This window comes from Ixodes scapularis, unplaced genomic scaffold (assembly GCF_016920785.2).
Source record: "Ixodes scapularis isolate PalLabHiFi unplaced genomic scaffold, ASM1692078v2 PGA_scaffold6__148_contigs__length_123643588, whole genome shotgun sequence".
Lineage (NCBI taxonomy): Eukaryota > Metazoa > Arthropoda > Arachnida > Ixodida > Ixodidae > Ixodes > Ixodes scapularis.
In genome coordinates, this window is record NW_024609881.1 from 83,244,305 (window position 1) to 83,271,261 (window position 26,957).

Here is a 26,957-nt window from a genome sequence, read left to right on the forward strand (position 1 = left end):
CTGTGGTTGTCGTGCTGATCCCTAAGACAGATCGTGATGAGGAGGAGCTAGAGCCCTCCCAGCCACTGTTTTTTCCCAGATATGCAGAACTACCTTTACTGCACTTACCCAAATATTTACGCAGTTTGTCATATGACGAGTTGCAGATTATTGTCAAGTGACCACTTGACAATAAGTGAACACTTGACAATTATGAATGCCTGCGACATTCATAATTGCATAAGAGATCATAGAATAGATGCCAGAACCCTCATGAGGAATGTTATGCCGCAATGTCAATTTCGGTGGCCCTATTACAGCTATAATCTGTTTCAGCCTAATTTTACAAAGGAAAGCGCTGCCGCCCTTTGGAGCTAATCAGAGCAACGAAGCAAGTTTTGTGAGAGCTCTCCGTAGGAGGAGTATACTCCCACAATATGTTGTCCCGTCCCTCAACCAAATGTTCCGGTTGTCTCGTTGGTGCCGTAGCTTTGGTAATGCCCTGTAAGCTGCAGAAGGATGAGTCAACCTAGTTCCAGTAACAGTTCACCTCACGTACGAATATGACCAGAAAATGCTCATGCCACCCAAGGATGAGGGTCGACAAATTTCCCAGCGTACGGTCTCCGATTTTCTTCTTGAGGCCCAGATGATGAGCTGCCTCTTGAGTTTTCTGACTTCATCCCCCTGGTTACGGATGGTTCTTGTCTCTGGTGTCCGGCCCTTGCAGCTTGCCTCCACACGTTTGTCGCCCTCGTGGTATTCACCGTGATTCTCCGAGGAACCATCGTACTGGAACAAGAAAGTAACAGCATACAGTGAATGGACGAAGTGAGACACACCTTATACTCAGGGGCAGATCCAGAACTCCGTTTGAGGGGGGGGGGGGGGGCAGAAAGTTTGTAAGGATGCTATTCTCCCCTTCTTTCGTGTGCACCAAGGGGTCCAGCCATGTCAAATTGCCCTCCGAGATGGGGGAGGGGGGGTTGACTTTGTTTGGGGGGGGGGGGGGGGGGGGGCGGCCGCCCCCGTCGCCCCCCTTGGATCTGTCCCTGCTTATACTTCTAAATTAGATAAGTACTGTGGGTCTTACTGTAGGACGTGCCAAGCGGAGATAAATAATGTCTGGAGCTTGACGGGAGGATGAGGGGTCTCGACGCATGCTGGACCACAGGTGCCAGATGCTACCATACCCACAGGGTATCCTGACGAGAGAGAGAGGACAGGTGTGAGTCCAGGAAATTGGCATGTTTGAGCAACACTTTTTTTAGAGGTGCCTTCTGTTAATTCCCTTGAAGGGACATCCATTTGACTATTTAATTCAGAATTATGTTCAATGTGCCCAGTCAACTTGCTTAGCCTGTTTGCAAATATATAACAACTGATAAATTCACTTTTTATAATGTTACGTTTTTTTGTTTTTTTTATTTTAAGCTATGATGACATCTTCTCTTTTATGATTTTACAGATTAGCAAATCCCAGGTTCGGTCCTGATCCGCGTCATTTGCCACGATATTTATATTTTTCCAGTAAAGTGGTGTGCAAGCTTCGATACGTGGAGGTTGCGCGTGAACAAGCAATTCATTACGCTTGACCGTTTTACAAGTCACGTCCGACGTACATACGACTAAGAAATTAACCGAGTCACATGCACTGCGTTGGAGAAAAGACGATCGTGCCATGGCCTGACGCGAAGGACAGCTCGAGCACTTTAAAATGTTTGCACTCACCAGCAACGAACTTGAAACGGAATCCCGGAATCTCGAACGGCGAAGTGAGTCCCCGGCTTTTTGGCTTCTTGCCTGAGCAGGCCCATTTATACTTCGTTTCAGCTTCGGTCCAGACGCAGCCGATGCTACAAGCGCGAGCATGTGGCCCAGAACAGTGCTTGCACTGCACGAGCGCGCGTGCTTGGCAGGGATGCTGAAACCGCGGAACTCGCGCTTGTAGCTTTGGCCTCGTCTGGACCGAAGCTGAAACGAAGTATAGAACACATTTATAGCGTGATTCGGTAACTCACGTGACATTAAAACGCCAAGCGAGGATCCAACCGAAAGGGAAATGTACTAGGAAAGAGAAATTCGCAGAACAGTAACACCGACAACGCCGACAACGCGACCGGCGACATGGCTTCGGTTAGGGCAATGAACTTTTTGAAGCTAACGGTAACTGCTCGATTTTTTCTTTTCATGTTGGTTTATCATTATTTCCTAGCTTATTATGTTTTCTAAAAATATTAACATTAACGCACTCAATTTAGTCAATTGCGATTCCTTTTTACCCTGTTTTTTTTTTTGTTTGTTTTTGTTTTACAACTTCAGTTGTCGCCATCCGGCTTGAGGAGCGCTGTGTATGCGCGATTACCGGAAGTGGCCTTGAGTGGGACCACTGGTTATGATTCCACTGTGATCGGAACCGCTTCCCTATGCGACCCCTCGTCGCCTCCGTCCCTAGGGCTCCCCCTCCCACGCAAGTTACACTTTGCCATGCAGCTAAGCACGCGGGTGTCAGCCGGCGACGAAAGGGAAAGCGACCACGTACCTGGCGATGCTGCGGAGTCTACGATAGCCGCTGATGTCGCCGGCCCGCAGGTCCTCGGCGTCGATCACACACCGGGGAGTCCGTTGTCTTGAGGCTCCCTCTCCGCCGTAGCAGGCGCCGACCTTGTCTCGTTGACAAGTCTCGCTGAGTTGGTCACCCCTGGTCGACTGAAGTTCGTCTTCCCGAATTGTCGAGTTGCTGCCTCCCAGTGCTGCCGCGCACCGCACAAACAGACTTGGTCGTTTCCGCCCTTGAAGTCGTTGAAAGTGGCCGAAGACGTCCACCATCCCCGTCGACTGCGCCAGTAAAGGTTCTTCCTTCCAGGAGCGATGGTGGTTTTCCCGGCACTCCGTCGTCTCCCTCGGGTTTCGATGGAGCCGGGTGACCGTGGAGTGTCGTGCGGTGGTGTGGGGATCTGCTGTTCCAGTCAGGAGTCGGAGAACTCGATGGAGGTTTTTCGATAGATATATTTACAAAGAAGAACGAATATAGTACAAGGCTGTCACGCTGCTGCTGCCGCTCACGGCAGCCCGACGTCGACAAAAGCGCCTCAGCGCCAAATCAGTTGCCGCGCACGGCAACTTCTCTACCCCGCAGGATAAAGTACGCGGAGCCCTCAGGACCGCGGGAGAATAACGTCTTGCTCCGCGCACGGGCTCGTTCAGACTCAATTTTTTCCAAAAGAGACACGCCGACACTCCGAAGAGAGGCCGGATCTCCCTCTCTCCGCGGAATCGCCGACATGGCCCAGACAAGGTCGCTTCCCCAATTACCACGGCATCAAGGGCGACCACCCACTCCCGCCTGGAAGGTTTCGTTTACTTCCCACGCGGGGAAATCTGCTTCCACTTTCGGGAGCTGGCCGCCGCTTGCCGCCAAAGGGAAAGACAAGACATCGGGCGCCTCCGAAGGACGCTTCGGGTGACCGCGCCGCCAATTCCCCGAGCTCTTTCGGCTAAGCCCCTTCGGCCATCCCTACAGGCATTGATATCCAATGTATTCAGAGAGATGAAACCTTCTGGTCAACCAACATAGAGCCTTTTCTACTCAAGTTTTACATGGAAGGCCCGACTTCCGCTGAAATTACTTACGTAGACGAGTTGTCCGACCGAATAAACTGCAATTACTCCCGATCTGGGAGTCTCTCGATCTTCGTTCGTAAGCCATAGTATCATGAGATCGAGGGGTGTGGCTCTTCGTCCGCCGAATATTGCTTCGTCGGGTGTTTTTACCCTGTAATATGAGACCGTCGCGTGCTGCTGGAACAACAACCTGGCGATTCTTCACTGATCTGCTTCTTCCGTAAGCTTCAAAAGGGCTTTTTTTTTTTCGCACACCATTTGTTCTGCATGCCCGTTAGTTGCAGGATGGTATGGTGCACTAATGTGATGCCTGATGCCGGTTTTTTTTTTTTTTTTCTTCAAAAACTTGTTTATTTTGTTTGAAGCAAGATTTGGCGCGTTATCAGAGAAAAGTATTTTCGGTAGGGCAAAAGTAGGTAAAAGAGACCGTAGAACGTCAATGACGTGTTTGGACGTCGTGGCAGGCATCGTGTAAACTTCTAGCCACTTAGAGTACGCATCGCCCTAGACTCCGCAGATGTGGATACGTTTCGCCACCCACCGACTGAATAGAGGATCGTTTTCAGTTACTGTTCATGATGGCGTTGGACTCAAGGAAGACTTCGAGTCTTCCCAGAAAGTTAGCCCAGGTGCCAGGACTTTTGTCGAAAGCGGTAAGTGTTCGAAACTTCGACAACGTCGGTAGCCACGTGTTGTGCTTGACAGTGGACACTTACCATTCGCTAAGAAGAAACTTGCTTGTTCGTCTGCCATGAGTCGTCCGATATCACGTCATCACCGCAACACCACCTCCCGACAAAACTGGTCTTCATTGTCCGCATGTCCATAGTTAGCAATCACGTCAACTTATAAATTCCCGAACGCTCATAACTTACCATCGCTAAACGCCGTTCATTCATAGCGTCTTCATTTCAAATAAACGTCTTCCTATTTCTTCTGGTGGTTTTCATCATATTCCTCCTAAGCTGTACTTACAACATTATGTGTGTCGGTACTTCCGAAAATATTGCAACGGCGCTTGTTTTCTGGGAACTATAATGTAACAACCTTTACAACATCTTCCGGACCTCGTGAAACATAATATTTCGTGACCTTTTTTTAGTTGTCATTAAAATGGTGAGGTAACTACCGTAAATCGCGAAGCAGTTTACTTGTCGTCCGCTTCCACTGGTGTCTTGGAAGATTGAGTCTACTGAGCGTGCATTCCTGCAGAGGAAATTTTCATTGATAGAATATTGACACGTCAATCAATATTTGATTCATTCTTGGTAAGATTTATTGCGAAAGCCTGTTACAACCAGTATATTCAGCGCCAAAAAACGACAGGACAAAGACGAGAGTAAACAGGACGAGGCGCCTCGTCCTGTTTACTCTCGTCTTTGTCCTGTCGTTTTTTGGCGCTGTATATACTGATCATGAACCAACTAGCCCAAATTTCTACTTTCCTGTTACAACCGCCGAACCGCAAGTCCCTATATCAGAGAACAATTTATACCCAGCCTGACAATCTCGCATACATCCGTTTGCTGGGCCACGCTACTTGAGCTAGCTGAGCGCAGCTGGCAGCGGCGCGAGCAAGGCCACGAGGGGAACGTGATGTGCTCGAGCCATCCCACTGTGAACCAATGTTTCGGCCACCCCACGGGTGCGTGTCGCCATCTATTGGTTGAACTAACGCCTTGTTCAAGATGGCTGCCGTGGGACCGCAGCCTTAAAGGGATACTGAACCAAAGAATTTGGTGCGCGTAATAGAGAGTTTTAGTAGATCGTTTCGATACCTCCGATAGCCCCGATAACGATACTATGCATGCACAAGGGAGGCGGTGGCGGAGTATCGGGTATCGTTATCGGAGTCATGGGAACGATCTACTAAAACTCTCTAATAAGTGGCGCACGTTCTTTCCACCAGCCAGCAGCCGCGGGTGTGCGCGAGCACACGCAACAAAAATGACGTCACAGACCTCCATTCGCGGTTGAGAGGACAATGAAATGCATGGGCTTCGGACTAAAGGAGAATAAAGACGCGCTTTTCATCTCTACAAGTGAAAGCTACGTGCTTGTTAGACCAATTCATCGCTTACTTTTTACACCAGGCACCACTGTGTAGATGAAAAACTTGTCTTTATTCTCCTTTGGTCCGAAGCCCATACATTTCACTGTCATCTCAACCACGAATGGAGGTCTGTGACGTCATTTTTGTTGCCTGTGCTCGCGCACACCGGCGGCTGCTGGCTCGTGGAAAGAACGTGCGCCACTTATTATGAACACCAAATTCCTTGGTTCAGTATCCCTTTAAGGAAATAAATATTTCTATAGCTCGCTAAAAAATATTGCATAGTAGCGAGTCTATAGCTGCATAGTTATAAATTGTTCTATAGCCAGCTATAGAAATCGGAATGGTCGAGTCTCTATAGCATTGAAGACATAGACCTTTCTATAGGTGGCTATAGCGTGTTTTATGGTTTCTTATGGCTGACCATAGAGAGTCATAGATGGCGATAGCTCACCATAGGATTTTCCATAGACGTCCATAGACCATTTTCGTATGGGAGCCAAGTCCCTGGCGTACACGCTTGACGGCACAACCCGATGCTTAGCATTGTCAAACAAACTAAGGCTGCTTGAGACTGTCCCAGCCTTCTTGACTGGAGGGACAGCATTTCTAATTTCGGGTCTGTACAGGACGGTTGTGCCATCAATAACTTCCGTAGACCAACCTTGTATCCGTTAGCCCGCATGAGCCACGAGATAAAGCTCGCCGTATAGCGGTAGGGCGCCGTCGAGTAACACGCTGCCGTCCGCGGAACAGCTTCTTTCATCAAAATCGTTGAGGTTGGGGTCTGTGCCTGCTTGGTTACCTTTCCCTTGTCCCTTCCGGCGCTTCGGGCAATTTGGAAACAAACGAGGCACGGCGTCGTCATCCAGGGCCCACCTGTCGCGTGGGATCACGACCACGTCACCACGAATGCTGTGCACAAAGTTCTTCGTGACGTCTTTCTCATGAAAATGCAGATCACAAACCGAACAAGAGCTTGGAAGGTCATTGTCTGCCCTTGGAAGAACACGCTGCCACTTGCGAAGGTCTTCAGGGTCGTTCCGTGGTCTAAAGAAATGCCTCTTTTCGACCGCAGAACCAGATCCCACGGAATCGTAACCGCTTATGCATCCTTGCACGAAGCGACGCGGCATTTGTTTTTATAACATCACTGGCATGGACATCAGCACATTCTAGAAATACTCGATGAGAATAGCAACAAACTTGGTCACATCTGACCGAAACGTGCAAACAGCGGGCGGCGAGTCGGACTGGACGATCGGCCGGACAGCAGCAAACCGGGAGAACTTTAAAGGGATACTTAAACGAAATTTGAAATATTCCCGTCGTGTTCAAAAATAGGTTGAATATGCTCCACAATATCCGTAAATGACAATCGCACGTTTGTATTTTGATCCTGGTGGCTGTATTTTTCGTTATAAACGGCCCACTCTGGCAAGCGCTCGGAGAAGGCCCAGCTTAGAGCACGTGACATCCAACGCAATCGTGACGTAGGTCGTCTCAAGACGAGCAAAGCTACGGCGAGGCTGACGTCGAGAGGATGGCCTAGTCGTTCCAGCCACCGAAGCGGCTGCTTTTGTACGAATTTTGAGTGACGGGTTAATCTTCTATAATCTTCTAGGGGGACAATAGCGACTTCTGCGACACACAAAAGGGATTCTCGGGAAGAGGGGAGCTCCTCCTTCCCCCCTTCTCTCTTCGTGGCCGGAGACGAGACAACCTCCGTCACTAGCTGTCAAGGTTCCTAGACGAGCATTACAAACGAGGCGTTAGCGACATCCACCAGGTGCTCTTTGCTAATCGTTTAATTCGTTTTAAAATTCCTTTTCGAGACTTTTTTTTAACAAGATATTGGTATGTTCCATGTGACACTGCTTTTTTGAACACATATAGACCAAAAAATGAGCGCCGAAATTTCGTTGTAGTATCCCTTTAAGCAAACTCCGTCGCGCCTGCCCCTCGCGGCGTGCCACGGAAAGGGTTCGCACGCCACGCCGGAGTTTGACAACTGAAACTGATCTAGTAACGCTGGAACCACCCCACCATCCAAACGGCGCGCGCGGACTCATGCCCACTTTCTTATGGCGAATGGGCATTTTCCGGAGTTCCCACGGCGCATGCGCAGCAGCACCAGCGGACAGCAGTCCGCCATTTTTGGTGGCGTTGTGCGTCCGGCTCGGGACTGCGGAAGGCAGCAGTGGTCGCGCTTTTCCAAGTTCTCCAACATGCCCCAACGGTGTTCTGTTGTCGGCTGCAGCAACGAGAGCAAGCGTTGTCGCGGTTTATGTTTGTTTAGGTTTCCGTCTACTGGCCTGCACCCAACGTTACTAAAACACTCAGTTGGGAAACTCGCCGTCGAAACCTGGGCCGCTGGCGTACACCGAGACCGAGCTAAATACGACAACAGCGCCACTCTTTATCATTTGTCTGTACTGTGGTCACCTTGAGCGTTTTGAAAGCCTGTTTTTGCGTAAAAACAAACGAAAAAGACTCTTTTTGTATGAAATTTATTGGAGTTTAGTACCAAAAGAGGGGCGCGTTATGTTTTTAAAATCTTTAGTTTGCAGGCTTTTGCGGCACAATTAATATTGTTTTTATACAACCATCCCTCAGCGGGCCTTTCAGGTAGCACGTCCCGCCCTAGGTGCATTTTAACTTCGGTAGCTCAACGCGGCGCGTCCGCCGGGGAAAAGGGGGTGGCACCCCTGTCACCTCTACCTCTGTATCCGTTCTTAAAGCCAAAATAGAAGTCACGTGCAGTTTGTCAAGTGACCGCTGCGGCAGAAATGGTGGCGTTGTGTTCGTCATTAGCTCGGTGCTCGGAGACAGTTTGGGGCCACTTTTTCAAAGCTGTCTCTATGGGAGTTTCCTAACTGAGTGTTTTAGTAACGTTGCCTGCACCTGACGAAGCGGCAGCAGTGGTTTCGGACGATCCGACGAAACAATGTGGACGGATCCTAAAGGCTGTCTTTAAAGCATTCCCGTGTTAGCAGTTGACACTTCAAGGAAGGTTCATGTCTTTGTTCCTCTATTTGTTATTGGTGTGAAAATGCAAGTCAGCAGATTAAGTATGCTGTAGTGCCGCTTATATGCCACGCAGAGCGGGCGCCTCGGAGTTTGCGTTTCTGTGATGGTGTGTTTGACTGGAGTAGGCTTTTGCTGGCAAAAGTAACGTGTCCCGCGTTGCTACGCAAACTGCCTGTTTGCATTTTGGTTGCTGTAAACACTGAAATCGCCCAGTTTACAAATATGTATAAAACATTGAGGTTAAGCGGCTATGCTGCGCAGTTTGTTGCTATGTGCATACCCGGAATGAGAAATGGGAGCAGCTCTTCCTCTACCACGACCGTATCCGCTGGTCTTGTGGTTAAATAAGAAAGTGGAAACAATCGACTTGATGAGTTATCTTCAGGTATGTATCGAGTAAAAAAAAAGTTTGCAACATTTTCTACAGGCATAAGCGCTCATTCACACTGGAAGCGGATCCGCGTTCGCAAAGCGGTTGCGAACGCGGTTTTATAAAGATGCAGTACAATTGCACGCGCACTCGATGTCATCGAGTGCGCGTGCAATTGTACTGGATCTTTATACAACCGCGGGTGGGTGGTGTCAGTCGCGTCGTCGTGCTTCATCTTGCGTTCACCCGGGCTCCCCGGACTGTTTTGTTTTCGGAAACTTCTGGACATGGATTGAAAGCAAGGGTAACCTATCGAAAGAAACTGTGTTCGAATCCACTGCATCGCAACGTACTTCGCGTATAACTCAAAATTCAAGGTTTAGAATATGTATATGAACTTCGCTGGAAGTTGGAATAACGAAGAAACCAGGTTGGAAGAAGGTTAGAATTTATAAATAAACCAGACTTATTATTTTTTTTAGATCTCATTGTCTCTTCGCATAACAAGTTACATCACAAAGTGCCAGCTACATAACGGAATTTGATGGTTTGTGCTACATGTGCCAAAGGCTAGACGGTTACTAGAAAACTACCTACGTGTTAAATCAATACATACAAATATTACGAAGTCAATAAAAAATGGCAAAATCATTGCGAGGCGGTCGTATCATAACGCCATAATATTTGCCCTAAACGTGCTTATACAAGCAAACAATATGACCTGCATAATTTACGTAATAAATAATAACAAAATATGAAAATAAGGATGACAGGAGGACTGCACTTTTGTAAAATCAAACCTTGCGCTTAGGATTAAAAATCTACGTCAAACAACGTCCGGATAAAAAAAGAAGGACAGCATGGTTGTTTATACTCAGGGAATATTTTTTTTCTGTACGAACTTAATTTTTCGTTTGTATTATTTGCGTTAAAAGAGATGACCGTGAGAAAAAAAAATCTAGGATTGTTATAGAGGAGTTTTGTACGGCCGTCCTTGGTCAACATAGGCATGACTATGACAGACAGGGTAGCGTATCGAAAGAAACTGCTTGAAGCCATGTTGCATCGCAAAGTACTTCGCGTCTAACCTCAAAAATCAAGGCTTGGAATCGGTAAATATATCAGGTTGGAATACCGAATTAACCAGGTTGGAAGAATGTTGGAATTTATAAATAAACCAGAGTTCTTTTTCTCGAGATCCCATTGTTTGCTTGCATATCAATTAAGTTACATCACAAAGTTCATTACGGGATACGGGCGGTCTGTGCTACATGTGCCAAAAACTAGACGTTTACAAGATAACGGCCCAAGTTTTCAATGAGTGCCTACAATTATCACGAAGTTTATAAAAACAAAAATGGCAAAATCATTGCAAGGTGGTTGTACCCCGCCGCCATAAGTTTTTTTTTTTTTACCATAGCCGGGGTTACACTGCTTATACATCATACAAAAGACAGGCTGCAAATAGATTCAAACTCGAGTCACCACGAGATCTGAGCTTCGAATGCCGCACGGCAACGAGTTCAAGGAGACACTTGGCACGCGGCATTTGAACCACGGATATCGTGGTGACTGATATCTGCAGACTGTCTTGCGTATAATGTATAAGCAGTGTGACCCCGGCGTAAAGGTACTTGTAGAAGAAGCAAGCACCGAAATACGACCTGCAAAAATTGCGTTATAAGTATTAAAAATATTAAAAGAGGGACGACACGGACTTCACTATACAGTATCAAACCTTGTGAGGCTCAAAAAGCTACTCAAAACAATGTGCGAAGGTAAAAAAAAAAGGAATTATTGCAACATGATTACTTTTAGTTAGTGAAATACGAATTTTTTTATGTACGGAGCTATTTTTTTTAATTCGATACGTGCTACAGAGTGAATCAAATATATTAAAAATTGCAGCGCTAGCCGCAACATGTCCAGATGAATATCTCAAAATAACTAAATAAGCGTCACAAATTGTCTATCTACGTCTCCAGAGCAGCTGTTCACCGTTCTACCACGGTACACAAACATTTGTAAGTATAAGTTGCAGTAACTCGACGTAACAAGACTTTTTCTTGAACTCTTCTGCCCCGCGCCATGCTGTCGATGACTGGGTTGGGAGCGCCTCCCCGCGGAAAAACGCCGCCTCCTTCTCTTTTTCCGATTACGCCCTCTCCGCACGAATGGGACGGCCGGAGAAGCCTTCGCGCGCTTCGGGATCTCGGAGGCCATGATTACACAAGTGTGACGGTAGCCCGTGCTTACATGCAAGCACCATCGACATCGTCACCACTTCTCCATCTTTCAAGATGGCGTCGGGTCGCCGTTACGCCATGCCTCATGTAACCGCCAATTCAAGTTCTATTAAAACTCGTCGACTCGAACAACTGAGTCGTAAGACCACGCGAGTGACACGATACACGTCACATGGTGTCAGAAGATCGAGATGTCGCGTGAAAATGGACTCCGGCCGCCGAAATCACTGGATACGAGCACCAATGACTCCACAACGTGGGAGGACTGGCTGCAGTCCTACGAGTGGTACGAGACCGCCGTGCAACTCCTGAAGAAGCCACCCGAAGTGCAAGTAGCAACCTTTATGTCAGTTATCGGAACCGAAGCTCAGAAAATCTACCGAACGTTCCAATTAACGGACGAACAAAAGAAGGACGTGAACATCATCAAGGCGAAGTTCACGGCGCACTTTACGCCGCGCATCAACCATGCCTTCGAAAGGTACAAATTTAACCACATGGCACAGAAAGACAGAGAATCCTTCACGGACTACGTGACTGCCGCACGATTACAGGCGAACAGATGCAATTACGGTCCGCTCACGGAAGAACTCCTACGAGATCGAATCATCGTCGGCGTGCAGAACGATTACGTCAGAGAAAAACTCCTGACGGATCCAGCCATGGACTTGGACAAGGCGATACACCTTTGCAAGGCAGATGAGCAGGCGACTCAACAAATCAAGGACATGACGACGCAGAGCACGAAGGCTGTCGAGGCAGTGCGACCGAGAACGGAGCAAAGGAAGAAGTCTACAGCCGACAAGCAGACGCCGAAACTATACCGTCAGAAAAGCGAGCTACACAGACGCCGCTAGCGGAAAGACAAGTTCTCAAGAACTGTGGCTACTGTGGAAGCCAGCATCAGAGAGTAAACTGCCCAGCATATGGCAAGAAGTGCATCACCTGCAGCAGGACCGGACACTTTGCGGCTGTCTGCAGAACAGGCAAGAGGAAAGAAAGAGATGTTCACGCCGTCGAATGCACTGAATCTGATGATGAAATGTTTGTCTCAGAAATCCAGAAGGAAAAGGACAACAAAAGAGAGGACTTGTACGAAAGCATCTCATTCCCTTGCGGAAAGACGGTAAAAATTAAGTGGGACACCGGAGCCCAGTGCGATGTGCTACCAGTCGGCATTGCAAACAGTCTCAACCTCAAGGCAAGACAATCACCAGTGAAACGCATCGTCTCCTACACCCAGCACAGACTTGACGTCACCGGCGAGTGCATTGCTCCGTGCAAGGTCCGGGACAAGTCGGTCAAGATCAAGCTCATCGTCGTGGGTGGACACGCAGCGCCCATTCTAGGAAGAGACGCATGTGAAACGCTGAACCTAGTGAAGCGTGTGCATCTGCTAGAACAGCAAGAAGAAGGAAACCTGTACACAGGCCTGGGATGCATAAAAAGGTTCGTCTACGATGCTGACCTTAAGGAGAACGCAGAAGGTGGAGAAAACAGACAACCGAGAAAAGTGCCATTTGCCATCATGGATGACGTCAAGAAAGAACTTGACAACATGGAGGACGGTAGAATCATCAAAAAATAAATGATCCAACTCTATTCTGCAGTCAGATGGTCGTAGTCAAGCAGAAAGACAAGCTGAGAATTCGCCTAGACCCAACAGATCTCAACAAGATCCTACTCAGAAGACACTTCCCACTCAAGACGCTGGAAGAAATCGCAGCCCAAGTCAGTGGATCCAAAGTCTTCACGCTGCTCGACTTGAAGAAGGGCTTTTGGCAACTAACGGTGTCCGAGAAGATCCAGAAATAACTTGCGTTTAGCACGCCATGGGGGAGGTACACCTTCCTGTGTGTTCCTTTCGGAACAGCAACGGCACCCGAAGTATTTCAACAAGTGATCACAGAAATCCTGAAAGGCCTCCCGAATGTCGCAAACTCCATGGATGACTTACTCATATATGCCAAGACGATGGAGGAGCTGAACACACACACCGAAGAAGACTTGGAAAGACTCCGACGAGCAGGTGCCAAACTCAACCAACAGAAATGTGTCTACAACCAAGCAAGAGTCAAGTTCCTAGGACATGTCCTAACAGACAAAGGCCTTGAAATAAACAAGGAAAATGTTGAAGCCATCGAGAAAATCAAAGAACTAAGAAACAAGGTTGAACTACAACGTCTCCTTGGCATGCTGCGATACCTGCAGAAGTTCATACCCAACCTAGCAGAGAAAGCAGTCCCACTGAGAAAGTTGCTGAAGCAAGACACAGCATGGCTTTGGACAGAAGAGCAGAGCACTGCACTTCAAGTGATCAAGAAGGACCTCAAAGAAGCCCCAACCTTACAGTACTACGACGTCAATGGAGAGCTGACTCTATCAGTGGACGCCAGCTCAAAAGCACTAGGCGCAGTCCCATGCAGGATGGAAAGCCCTTGGCCTACGCATCAGCCACGCTAACTCCAGCACAGGTGAACTATCCACAGGTAGAAAAAAAAGCCTTGGCAATACGATACGGCTGCAAGAAATTTCACTCCTACATCTATGGGCGACCACTGACCATAGAAACTGATCATCGTCCTTTTGAAAGCATCAGTAAGAAACCACTGGGACTTGCACCACCTCGATTGCAGAGACTTCTCTTTGACATACAACACTACGCACCTAAGATTGTATACAAGAGAGGGAAAGATCTTCACATCGCAGACCTCCTAAGCCGTGACTGCGAAACTGATGAGAGTGCCAACACATGTACCGAAGACTTGGAGGTACTAGCCATCTTGCTAATGTCAGAAGAAACTTTCAGAGAACTCAGAGCATCAATCAAACAGGACGAAGCACTGCAAAGCGTAATGCAGTCAGTAAAGAACGGATGGCCTCCAACGACAAGAATGGTGGAAACACAAAAACTCTTCTCACCAGTGCGTGACGAGCTACCAGCTTACGAAGGATTGCTGTTCCGGGGTGACCGCATAGCCATCCCAGAGACGTGGAAACACAGGGTTCTACAGCAGCACACTCTGGACACCTTGGGATCAACAGCAGCCTCAAACGTGCACGAGAGACGGTATACTGGCCAAGAATGTCAAACGACATCCGAGATCACGTCCAGGCATGCAGCGTCTGTGTATCGTCACACAAGAGACCACCGAAAGAGCCACTCATCCCGAAAGAAGTTCCCAACTTGCCCCGGGAACGAGTAGCTGTGGGCTTGTTTGACTACAAAGGAAAACCACACATTGTGATTGTGGATAGCTACTCCGAGTAACAGACTTTGTTGAACTTCGAAACAGCACGGCAGCAGAAGTAATTAACGCAATGAAACGCTGGTTTGCAACTCATGGCATAAAACGAGTTGTAGAGTCAGACAACGGGACCTCCTTCACAGCACGGGCATTCCGCACCTTCGAAGAGGAGTGGCAGTTCCAGCTACAAACGTCAAGCCCATGGTACCCCACGCCCAACGGCCTTGCTGAACGGGCAGTACAAACTGTCAAGAACATACTCAAGCGGTGCGCCATGGATGGTAGCGACGTTTACCTAGCAATGCTGAACCTAAAAAATGTGCCACGCGACGGAGATCTTGGCTCACCTGCACAACGTCTCTATGGAAGACGAATGAACACAACATTGCCGACAAAAAGTGACCTACTGAAGCCGAGAACAATCCAGAGGGTCAAAAGCAAAATGGAAGAAGCACGCATGAAGCAGAAGTTTCATGCAGACAAGGGCCCAACAGCTGCACCTGCCGTAAATATAGGTGACGGCGTGCGTATCTGGGAAAGTCCGAGGAAGAGGATACCAGGCTCAGTTATCAGCAAGCATGGTGCCCCAAGATCGTACGTGCTCCAGACATACCACGGCATTATCAGAAGAAACACTTCAAGGATATGGCCCACCAAAGCGCAGCTCACTACCAGCTGTGGGGATGCTACAACAAGCATCACTGAACCCAGCCAGGAAGCTCAAGAGACGCAGCCACCATCGCAAAGATGCACAGCCCCTTCAGTGCCAAGCGGCCCAAGCGGCATCACAGTGACTCGGGCCGGCCGCACTGTCAAGCAAGTGGTCAAACTGGACCTTTAGTGAAAAGGGAAGATGTGACGGTAGCCCGTGCTTAGTTGCAAGCACCATCGACATCGTCACCACTTCTTCATCGCTCAAGAAGGCGTTGGGTCGCCATTACGCCATGCCTCATGTAACCGGCAATTCCAGTTTTATTAAAACTCGTTGACTCAAACAACTGAGTCGTAAGACTACGCGAGTGACACGATACACGTCTCAACAAGTATTTGATTACACCCTTCTGCTGGGGAGCGATTCGAATGGGACGGCCGGAGAAGCCTTCGCGCGCGTGCTTCGGGATCTCGGAGCCCATGGGCCATCAAAAGCGTTTCTCCTGCTTGCCGATAGATGTCGCCCAAAATTTGCAGAAAATAGAGTTCTTCGTTATGCTCCCCCGAAGGGGGAGCAGAGTGGCGCATTTGTTTTCCCGCGCCGCCACGTCGCTATTCGCCGAGATCCGTCACGTGAGGAGCAAAGCATCTGGCGCCGTGCAAGAAAGCCACCTTTAGGTCGCTCCGCCGACGTTGCACAGGCCCCGGCGTATGTTCCACTGCTTTCACCTCCTTCTCCTCTTTTTCTGTTTTCCATGCGTGGCGGCGCGCGCGGCGCCGCTGCTCGCCAAATTTAGTCACGTGACGAGCAAGCATCCAGGGTGTGCAGGAAAGCCGCCGCTAAGGCCACCCACCCAGGCTGAATGCGCAACTCTGCTACCGTAGGTAGCTATAGAAAGACACGCGGAGCGGCTCTGTTTACCAACACGGCCGGAAGGCCGCGCATGCGCGGAAGCTATGTGGGCAAAAGCGGCCCGGCTCTCCGTGTTTTCGCCATTGCGTTGTGTGGCGTGCGCCCGTTGTTGACGTTATATAGGACGCTTCTTGCTTTATCTGTGCGTCTTATTTCTTGACGACGTATGTCGTATGCTATGCCCGACTATTTGAGCTCGCTACCCGAGCCTGAACGGCAGCTTTATCGAAACAAACTGTGCGTGGACGGCGTTGCCTTCGATGATCCGTACGCCGCAAACAAGGTTTGCTGGACTTCTGACGTGAAGTTGTTGCCACCGAAGTCGACGGCTCATGTCGTCGTTTATTTAGTTTTTTCGCCATGCCAGTTCACAGCCGACACGGTGCAGGCGTAAAAGTCTCTCGAGGCCTACGATTACTTCCAGTCTGTTTCCGCATGCCGGCGGGATCAGCAAACTGTGGGTCTGCGGAAGTGTATTTAATAATTGATTTAATACAGACAGCGTCTTCAAATAAAGGTATGATATATTTTTTCTACCCTCATGACCACAAAGCGTGACAAGCAGTAACGCTTTGTCCGTTCTGCGATCTTGGAGGTAACGCGTTACAAGTAACGACGTTACCAGGAACGCGTTACTTTTTAGTAACGTAGTAGCTTACTCGTTACTTTTTCTACACAGTAACGGGTAATGCAGTTACGTTACTATTTCAAGTAACGTAGTTGCATTAATCGTTACTACTTCCCAAGTATTAAAGAAATTACGCTTAAATTTTTTTCGTGTTTTTTGGCGTCAAGCCATGTGAATTTCTGAGTTTTCTGCGTTTTTCTTTGCGTTTTTTCACGTGAGTATTTATGTGAAACCGTAAAAAAGAGATAAAGTAATTATTTTCAGTTTCTGCACGAACATAATGTTTCTTGATTCATGAGCTTATGTTTACCTGTATCGTCAAAACAGTAAAACGTGTTGAATCACAATTTAGGAAATAACGCGGAAGTAACGTGTGTTACTTTTTATCGGTAGCGGTAACGTGTTCCTTTTATTTGCAAGTAACGAGTAACGTATTTCGTTACTTTTTTTTTTCAGTAACGACTACAACACTGCCGTTCTGTCGCCGATCCACTTCTGCTTGGTAGCACGGGAGTAGCGAGCCTCCGACGAGCGCTTGGCCGGTGCTTTGAGCGCGAACTACGTAGCAACAAAATCTGAGTGGTCTCGATCAGACGACGGTTTCCCTGCACATAAGCAAGCCTCGGGATGGAGATTGAAATGGAAGCCGCACTTGCCTTCAAGAAAGTGCTTGCCGCACAAACGGTCGTTCGCGCGAGGCGACCATTTTTTTCGATCCACGGATATTATCCACCTTCTGTGCCTTTCAGTGTCTGCCGGGAACTTGTGGAAACTCACTTTGCTACTCTTTCTGTACCTTTCGGTGAAATTAACGGAAACACAGCTTCGCGGTATGCTGAAATGCTATGACGCCCATGCGAAACGCGCACCCTTTTGCCCACACTTCTCGGCTCCGGCGCGATCGCAGCGCCGCCGCAGCTTCGTGACGTCAAGCCCGCGCAGAAAAGCCCCATTCCACGGGTCATTTTGGAGCGCGCCGGGATCAGTAGACCAGATCCAAGATGGAGCACGCGATCCGAACGAAGTCGGCCACTTCCGGATTCTCAGTGGAACATGACCTCTCCTCCGGGATTGGGGATGACTTCCCGTCATTCACCTTCCCGGGAATCCCCTTCCCACAGTCTCGGATCTCGAAGCACATGTCTTCGCAATCCCGGCGCTAGCAACACGTGTTCAACGCACGAGCGAAGTTAATCATAATGTGAAAGATGCGTGTCGATAAGCGATGTGCATCAGCGTAGCCCACTTGCCTCTTCAGCGGAATACTCGTGAACGGTGACCAAGTACGTCTCGATTTTCGGCTTCTTCTGCGGATGTCCGAAAAGGCAGTCGAATTCATGCGGGACATACCAGCAATTCTCGTCGTCGCTGCTACTCGAGCTGCTGCTGCTGCTGCTGGAAGAGCTGCTCAAGCAACTTGTCGACGAACTGTCATCAAGCAGCAGCAGCAGTAAAACATACGGCACTTCGCGAGTGGCCATTACAAATTCGCAACTTTCAGCGATGGTGGTATATCGTGGTGTGAGAATCGCGCTCCCTAGCTCCTGTATGATTTACTTCAAGATAAAGATGCTTGATTACGCCTTCCTGACGTGGAAGTATGACGGAAGGCTCTCATATTGCTCGTGTTTCACAGAATTCGATTTACTTGCGCGTCGCAGATCGAACCTCGTGTTTCCGTTCCTCGACGATCATCCAGACGACAGCTATTTTGATAGGAACAAACGCGGCCCCTATACACCTGTCCAAAAAACGCTCCTAAGCCACCGCCATGTTGCTGATGCGGCTGGTGCGTGATGCGACTCTTGCGCCCTCTATCAGCTAGAAATTTTCTTCCAATCTCTTGGACTGTGGGAACCCACTCAGGCCGATTCTTTACCTATGTTTAGCGGTTTTGCATTCGACGTTTTCTGGCCCCTCTTGAAAATTTCCACTTAATTATTCTGATGCATGCTGCGTGCCCCTTCTGTGTTGTCTTCCACTGTGAGAAATAGGGCTGGTAAGTGCTTGGCCGTTCAAGCCTTTCTGCTCGACAATCACGGAAAACGAAGGAGGAGAGGACGTCGAACGGCCCTCGACGCGATTTTACGAACAAGGGCAACTGTTCCCCCCCTCCCAGAGATAATCCGCGTAGAGTCCTTAGTCATCTCCAGAAATAGCTGTTTGGGTTGGGGTGGGAAACAGGTCAGTCTGACTCAGCCAGTTATTACGTGTTAACACATCCATCGAGCGAGTACATCCACCGAGCCATTACATTCATCGATGGATGTAATGACACGGTGGATAAACTAGCTCATTGGATGTGTTGATACGTGTAGCTGCACGATGGATGTAGTTGCTCGTTGGATCTAGTTACTCGATGGACGTAGTTGCTCGGTGGATGTAATTGCTCGTGCTATCTGTGACGACGCCTAGCTTGCCGTTACATCCATCGTGCTAGCGCATCCATAGAAGCCAAGATGGCCGCCATTGAGCTTTTTGGGTTATTCACATTCTTATGCGGAGAGTAAGTTCGTCTGCTTCTTTTGCAGGGGTTGTGGGGACATAAGAACGACGAACTCCGGCGATCATTGAAGAATAGTGGGTAGGACTCAATCAGCTTGCTTTCATGTCTACCCACTATCCTTCACTCAGAACCAATCAGAGCTCGGCGTCTTTCTGACGTCACCGCAACGCCTGCAAAAGAAGCAGACAGCTTGCTCTCCACATTGATTCGGGAACCACAGGGAACAAACGGTAAGCCCCAGAACGTTAGTATATCACAATTAAATTCTATAAGATATTCAGGTTTTTTTTTCTCAAAGCGAAATAGAAGGTGTAATTCTGTGTACCATCCTAATTCTATAATAAAGTTTCTCTTTAGATAACTTTGAGGGTGAAAAAAAGCAGCAACTAAATTTCGAGCACTGTGGAAACAAGAAACAACGAGCCGAGAATGCGTGTTTGACTTCGAAGACGCCGAGGGCCGCAGAAAGTGCATGATGCACAAAAGGTTCTTTTATTCGCTTTTGTACATTCAATTTAGCGTATAACTCTTCAAAATAATGCGAACTACTATACAGCATAGTTGAACAAAGAAATAAGCCTGCGTAATTGATGGATGTAATGACATGTTTTTGGACAAAGCTGCTCGAAGGATATATGATAGCGCGGTGGGTGTAATGGCTGGATGGATGTAACGGCATGATGGATGTGATGGCACGTTGGATGAACTGACCGAAAATGGATGCAATGGCACGATGGATGTGCTGGCACTATGAATGTACGGGTACGATGGATCTAATGGCACGAAATTGGACGTAATTTTTTTATGGGTGTATTGGCACGATGAATGTGTTGGCCCCAAGCCCAGTCAGTTACGTTCGTTCCTTTTTCTTGGTGCTGGTGTGAAAAAAGGAAGCTCTCCCCAAAATGTGCCCCAAAACGAAATCATCTCGGATTTTGTCCGATCGTCAAGATGTGGCTGTCGTCGACTGTGTCTATGTTTTTTTTAGATCTTTCTCAAATAAAATCTTTACAGACAAGGCTTCATCGTTTGGTACGTACAGTATATTGTTCGAATGTTAACACTTGCTAAATTATATGCCCCAGTCCCGACCATCAATAAACGCGTTATTTGTGAGCGTGAAAAATGCACGCCTTTCGGCTATCTTCTGTTGTAAATTATTTTCGACAGCTGAACGCTTTGTCGTTTGACATGCAGCAGATCGGTCGGCGCCGTCAAAATTTATCGTAAAAAAACAACGGCAACTAACACTCCAATCGCAGTCGTTCTGTCGCGCGCGTACCCAAAGAAAAAAATCATATTTTTAATGTTTTACAATGCGTTTTTAATGTCATTAGAAAAAAAAAGGACACCGTGAACCACAAAATGCACCGGGAAAAGACGAGAATTTACCCACCAGCAGTGTTTGAAACAGCGCCTGCGCAGGCTGCGCCTATCGAAATCATAGTCCACTCGGTTAGGGCTAGCAGGGACGCCGGTGAGAGTCTATTCTCAAACCCAGTGACTGGGCTCGAAAACGGTTTGTTGCCCCTGGGGCCGAGTGTTTCTTGGAAAGGTGTATAGACCTTTCCAGCGGCAGTCTCGAACGAAGCGATTTACAGCGCGCGTCCCTGGTTTTGAGAGTATACGTCAGTGTTGCCCGACTGCGCTGAGCTGTGGAGTTTCTCGTCAGTGAGCTGTGGCAGCCTGCGTAGGCGCAATTTCGGACGCTTTAGCGGCTGAATTGCCGCGTTTTCTCTTTTTATTTTGTGTTCTGTGGCGAACATAATTTATAGAGGTCTTTAACGAAGCAGTGCTCTATTTTTGGGAACAAAAACAAAGAAATGAAAGCTGTTTTGGTGAGTCCGTGCGCGACAGAACAAATGCAACTGGAATGTTTGTTTCATTTTGTGTTCATCGTTTTACGGCACCGTACACTCAGCCGTGTCAATCTATATAGGTCAAAATATTTGACCACACAGGATATCTGAACTGCATGGATATTCCCCGCCCACAACATGAAATTCAACGAGTCTCATCAATCGAACAACATATATTGTACGTACCCCACGGTGCCGCGTTATCCAAACAGGATTTGAGAAAGGTCTCAAATAACACAGCATATCCAATATACAGTGTCGAGTGTCGACGATAGTCACTTCACGACAATCGGACGGAACCCGGCGAGTTTTGGGGAACATGTAGAAAAGAGCAGCTTTTTTGCACAGCTTCGTCAAAGCAAATGAATGAACGTGTCTGTTCTGTCCCCACACCCCGGACCCGACCCTATCAGCTATTTTTCGCGAAGACCCGGAACACAGCCGGGAAGGCTTTTTGGAGATTATCTCAAGGGAAATAATCCTCCAAGAACGTCGAACGGCCTGCGTCGCAGGCTGCTTGACGTTCGCTCTCTTGGTTCGTTTCCTGCGAAGGCCGAGCAGGCTACGAGCCCTGGTATTCTCTGGTTCTCACAGTGGAAGATAACATACAAAGGGTAAGCATCCTAAACAGGCGAATAAAGTAAAAAATGAAAGCCGTTTACAACTCCCTGTAACGCCGAATTAGAGCGCAGCTCTTGAGGAGGAGGAGAGAAGGGTACGGGGGGGGGGGGTCAAGTGACCTCGGGGGGCGAGGGGGGTTACGTGACCTTGGGGGGGTCACGTGGCGTTGTGGGAATCACGTGACCTTGTGGTGTCACGTGACGTGGGGGGTAACGTGACCTGGGGGTCACGTGACGATGACGATGACGTCATCAATGACGTCACTGATGACGTCATCAGTGACGATCACGATACGGATACAGATGACGTCATCAGTGACGTCACTGATGACGTCATCGGTGATAATGATGATGATGATGCGGATGCCGGTGACGTCATCAGTGACGTCACAGATGACGTCATCAGTGATGATGACGATGGCGATGCGGATGCCGGTGACGTCCTCAGTGGCGATGACGTCAACGGGGGTCACGTGACCTCGAGAAGTATCCCCAGGTCACGTGACCCCGGGAGGGGTCACGTGACCTGGGTAACCATCGTGACCCTCGTGAGGGTAACCCTAGTACCCCTTGTGAGGGCAGCTCTCGTGACCCTCGTGAGGGTAACTCTCGTGACCCTCATGAGGGTAACTGTCATAACCCTCGTGACCCTCGTGAGGGTAACTCTCGTAACCCTCGTGACCCTCGTGAGGGTAAAGGCCCATACGCACATTCGCGTTTGAGCGCGTTTGAGTGCGTTGCGGAGTCCTTGCGGCCAGGCGCGGTCGCTTGCGGAGCGACGCGCGCCTCCCCGCAACGCTCGGTAGCGCGACGCAAGCGAGTAGAGACTTGTTCAACTTTCCGAAGCGTTGCGGTGCGTTCGGGTGCGTTCGACCAATCAGAAGCCGAAAGAGGAGAGGGGGTGACGTGTTCGCTCGCCCCACCTGGCCCACTCGGCGAGACGTATCCGGTTCGCCGGTCGCAGTGTTTGCTTTTTCGTTTTGGGGAGCGGTGAGGGACTGTATTTTCCAAGGCTGCGATGCTTCAAGCTTGACAAAACGTCGGGGAAGCCGGCGAGATTGTCCCAAGATCGAACACTTCGACGCTGTCGCTGTGCGCCGCCATGTTGCCTTGGATTTCGCTTACTATTGGTGAGCCACTAGCGACGATAGCGCGTTCTTATTGGCTCTTGACTGGGGTTGACCGCGTGTCAACGCAACTGTGCGTACAAGTTTGGCGCAAGCGGTCTTCGCAACGCAACGCGTCCGCTTGCCGCTACGGAACGCACCGCGCTCAAACGCGAATGTGCGAATGGGCCTTAACTCTCGTGACCCTCCTGTGGGTAACTCTCATAACCCTCGTGACCCTCGTGAGGGTAACTCTCATAACCCTCGTAACCCTCATAAGGGTTACGAGGGTTAGTAACCCTCGTAGCCCTCGTGAGGGTAACCCTCGTGAGATTAACCCTCGTAACCCTCGTAACCCTCACGAGGGTTACGAGGGTTACTCGCGGTTACGCCGACGCCGCTCAAGCCGGGAACGGGTGCCTAAGAGCTGCGCTCTAAAACTTCCAAGAAAAGCCGGCGAACTCCGAATGCAAAATGCAGGTGGGGAGTCACGCTGACCGGGTTTCCACAGCTCAGGCGGGTGCCAGAAATTTCTGGCTGATAGGGGTCGCTCGATTCGCAAAAATGGCGGAGGCCAGAGAGCTCTTTTTGCAAAGGTCTATTAACCCCGAGAGCGAACACAAGCGTCGCTGCGGTCGCCACGCCCTGATTGGGTGAGGTGTACCGTGACGTCAGGGCGATGACTCCGCTCCGCGATCTCGCATTGGCTCGCTTCCCAGCACCGATTTCCTGGTTTGGCCATGTGTGCCGCAAGCTCTTCGAGGTGCTGGACTTCGTTTACCCGGTGCACAAGACGTTGAGTTAGGCCGATATTGACGTGCTTCCGTACATTTTATAAGCCTGCTCGTCCCTTTTACCTTTAAAATTGGGTTAAAAATCCCGAAAGCTGTCGGCGGAGGCAATTCCGCCGATGAACCTCCCCGTCCGTCCACACGACACAAGGGATCGGTGATGCGGTGGCGCAAGTGTTTCAGACGCTGGAATTCTGTTCCTTGCAAGTTCATGATTTAGGACGATATTACATCCCGCTTTCAAGGCATTTGAAGTGGCATTTATATCATGAGCCTTTGGGTGGTCGGCAAATTAGCTCGCGACCCCGACTTTGCGCTGCCACTCTGCATGCGCTGGTTCGCAGATGTTTTAAAGTTCCTGTGTCTGATTATCTTTGAAGTGCTCGTGGAACAGGGTTGTTTTACATAAATGTAGCTTCTTCGTGAATTAATTATATAGTTTATACACGTATAAAGGCATATTTCTTAGAAGATGCACAATTACTGGAAATTAGTTTGGTAGCAGCAAAGACGGCCGAATTTCCCCCAGTTGCCTGTATGATATGTATTGAACTGCCCAAAATATGCACAGCAATAGTGCCGTAATTTGGAATGTTTATGCTTTTTTCTGAAAGTTTTATTCCAGCCTTGGGTATTCGGAAAATACACCGTTTAGTCTGAATTGTCATCTCCAATTAAAAGAGACACTGCTGCAGGTCTCCAAAAGTTTCCTGAGCCTCCAAACTTCCTACAGCTGGACTCTCTGACAACAGAAGAAAGCAGGAGTAAAATCAAGCATTCGAACATCTGTCCAGTGGTAGATGCAGCACTAGTAGCAGAAAATGTGGAACATGTGAAGGGCGACAGCCTGCGTGAGAAAAGCTTCTGGTATTTTAGCTTCAGGACAATTCGATTCAAGTAAAATATCAATTTTAGGGCTTAAGGGACTAATAACGAGCTAGACATCTTCGCTTACGTTTGTTATACATTACTTGAGGGTTGATATAAACAAGTCCACAAATACCACCCGTGTAGTCCTTTGAAATGCTATCCGAATCCAGAAAAGGTTAAATGCGAGCAATGTATATAATAAATGTTCCTTGTTTTTTCTTTTTACTTTGCTCCTGCACTTGGGCTGTCTTACTTTTGATTCTCTTCCCATGGCCCAGACTGTATTAAGCCATAGCCTCCTTTATACTGAAAATGCCTGCCCAATGGTTTCTTTGTCGTCGTCGCGCTTACTTCACAGATTTGCTACTAGGAGCGCCAAAACCCCACACAGAAATGCAGACGACGCTTGTCCGCTGCCTGCTGCTACAGTTCACTGTAGCTAGCGTAAGCTACGTTATCTGTTAAGCTATGTGATAACGTAAGTTTTCCATGTTAAGTTACGCGGTAACGTGGCCTTACGTGATCAAATAGGTCACTTGATCACGTAATTTGTTTGTGACGCGAGTAACTTTTTTCGGTCGTCGTTCGACCCGCAGATAGAGCGCTTAGCAATTGCCGGCATAGCTCAATAGCACGAAGCCGTCTGCTGCTCGTGGCACGCGCACCGCGACGCCACACGTACAGGCGCGGTCATTTCATTCCATTTATTGATCATGGGCACATCAGCACCTTGTACTTAGCCCCAACTCTTTGTGCTGCATTCTAAGTCGCATGATACCTTACTGGTGTGTGCCAATGTGCAACTCGGACTCGCGAGTTGCACTTCCTAGTGGTCATTAAACAGGCTTCTATGGCTCCTGGTAATTCCCTCTTCACGCACCAGGACAGGGGAGGACTATACTATCCATCAGTGAAGCTAGTGAGGGTGTTGCATGCGCTGAAGAACTTTGTAGAGATTTTACCAAAAAAAGAAACAAAAAAAAAACGAAATATGCTGAAAATGAAAAAGCCTTAGCATGCAGCAGGTGATACTGCGGTGGATACTCTTAAGGCCGGTTCAGACACTTGCGTTTGAGTGCGTTTGACTGCGTTGTGTCGAGAACCGAAAGCGAGTCACCGACACATCTGTGCTTCGTATGAAGCGTGAAATCCAATTCAAGGAATCATCTTGGCATGCGATATAAGCAGCAGGGATGTCCTGGTTTCTTGTAGCCGCAACGCAGTCAAACGCAGTCAAACGCAACTGTCTGAACCAGGCTTTATACACCATGGCGCTCTGAAATACGCAAAGGTAGAGAAAGATGTCAACCATCACAAAGATTTTCTGCAACTTCTGTGTACTAGATATTTCAGGCCAATTTTCACAAACTATTCGGCATCCGTGACTGACAAGCATGACTCCAAGAAGATCTTCACCAACAAGCCACAATCTACGAAGCCATTAAAAAACTCTAGAACTGCATACGTGAAAAACAGTGCGGACCACAAGAGACCGGTCAAAACCATCAAGGGGCTGTGCACTTAAAAAAACAAATTGGAATTGTATATCAAGACCCCCGGTCAGTGTGTTGCCGACGGGTGCGCAGGCTTTCGTTCAGCGGGGACGCGTTCGCGGTCCTGAGAAAAACCACATGACTGCCGCACGTAGTCCGCGGGCCGCATGTTTTGCGGCTGTGCTCCAGTAGCAATAAAAACTCTAAATGGTCGCTGCTTCAACGTCGTGAAAGTCCGTCAGCCTGTCTGTCTCCTTTTTAATTGTCATTGACTATTTCTGTTGTCGATATGACAAGCACCAGAGGTCTGGTAACATTTCAGCATACAAACAAAACCAAGACGTGAAAGCTAAAAGAAAGGTATAAGACTTATTTATATATAAAACCTATTCTGACGGTGCCCTGCGCCTGGTATGTAGCATGGGTTACGAACGAATTCAATTCACAAACGGCATCACAGTGGATTAGCAACGGGCAGCGAAGAAGAGTCGTCTGCATTTTTGTATGGGGTTTTGGCGCCTCTAGCAGCAAAAATGCGAAGCAGGCGCGACGACGACGAAGCATGGTGAAGCCAACCATTGGGCAAACATTGATTAAGCATGTTGCTCGAGGAGCATGCAGCTTTTCTGTTCGGCGATCATGTTTAAAAACAGAGATACAAAAGAAAAATAGTATAAATAACCTGCCAATTCATTCAGACCATCAACAGCATTTATTGTGTGAAATGTGAATCTATAGTGATGTTCCTGCAATTGTGGCCATATTCCTTTATTTTTACATACCAGCTGCGATTCATGCGTTGCCTGCCCTGTCAACCATGCATGTTGGTTGAAGTTTCGCCTGTAGCTACAGGCCATACCTCAATAAAGGCACATATAAACATTTATACTTCCTACGAAAAACACGCCAGAAAAAAAAATTAAATAGAAACGAGCGCGCCAACAGCTAGCGTCGCCACAGCCTCCACAAG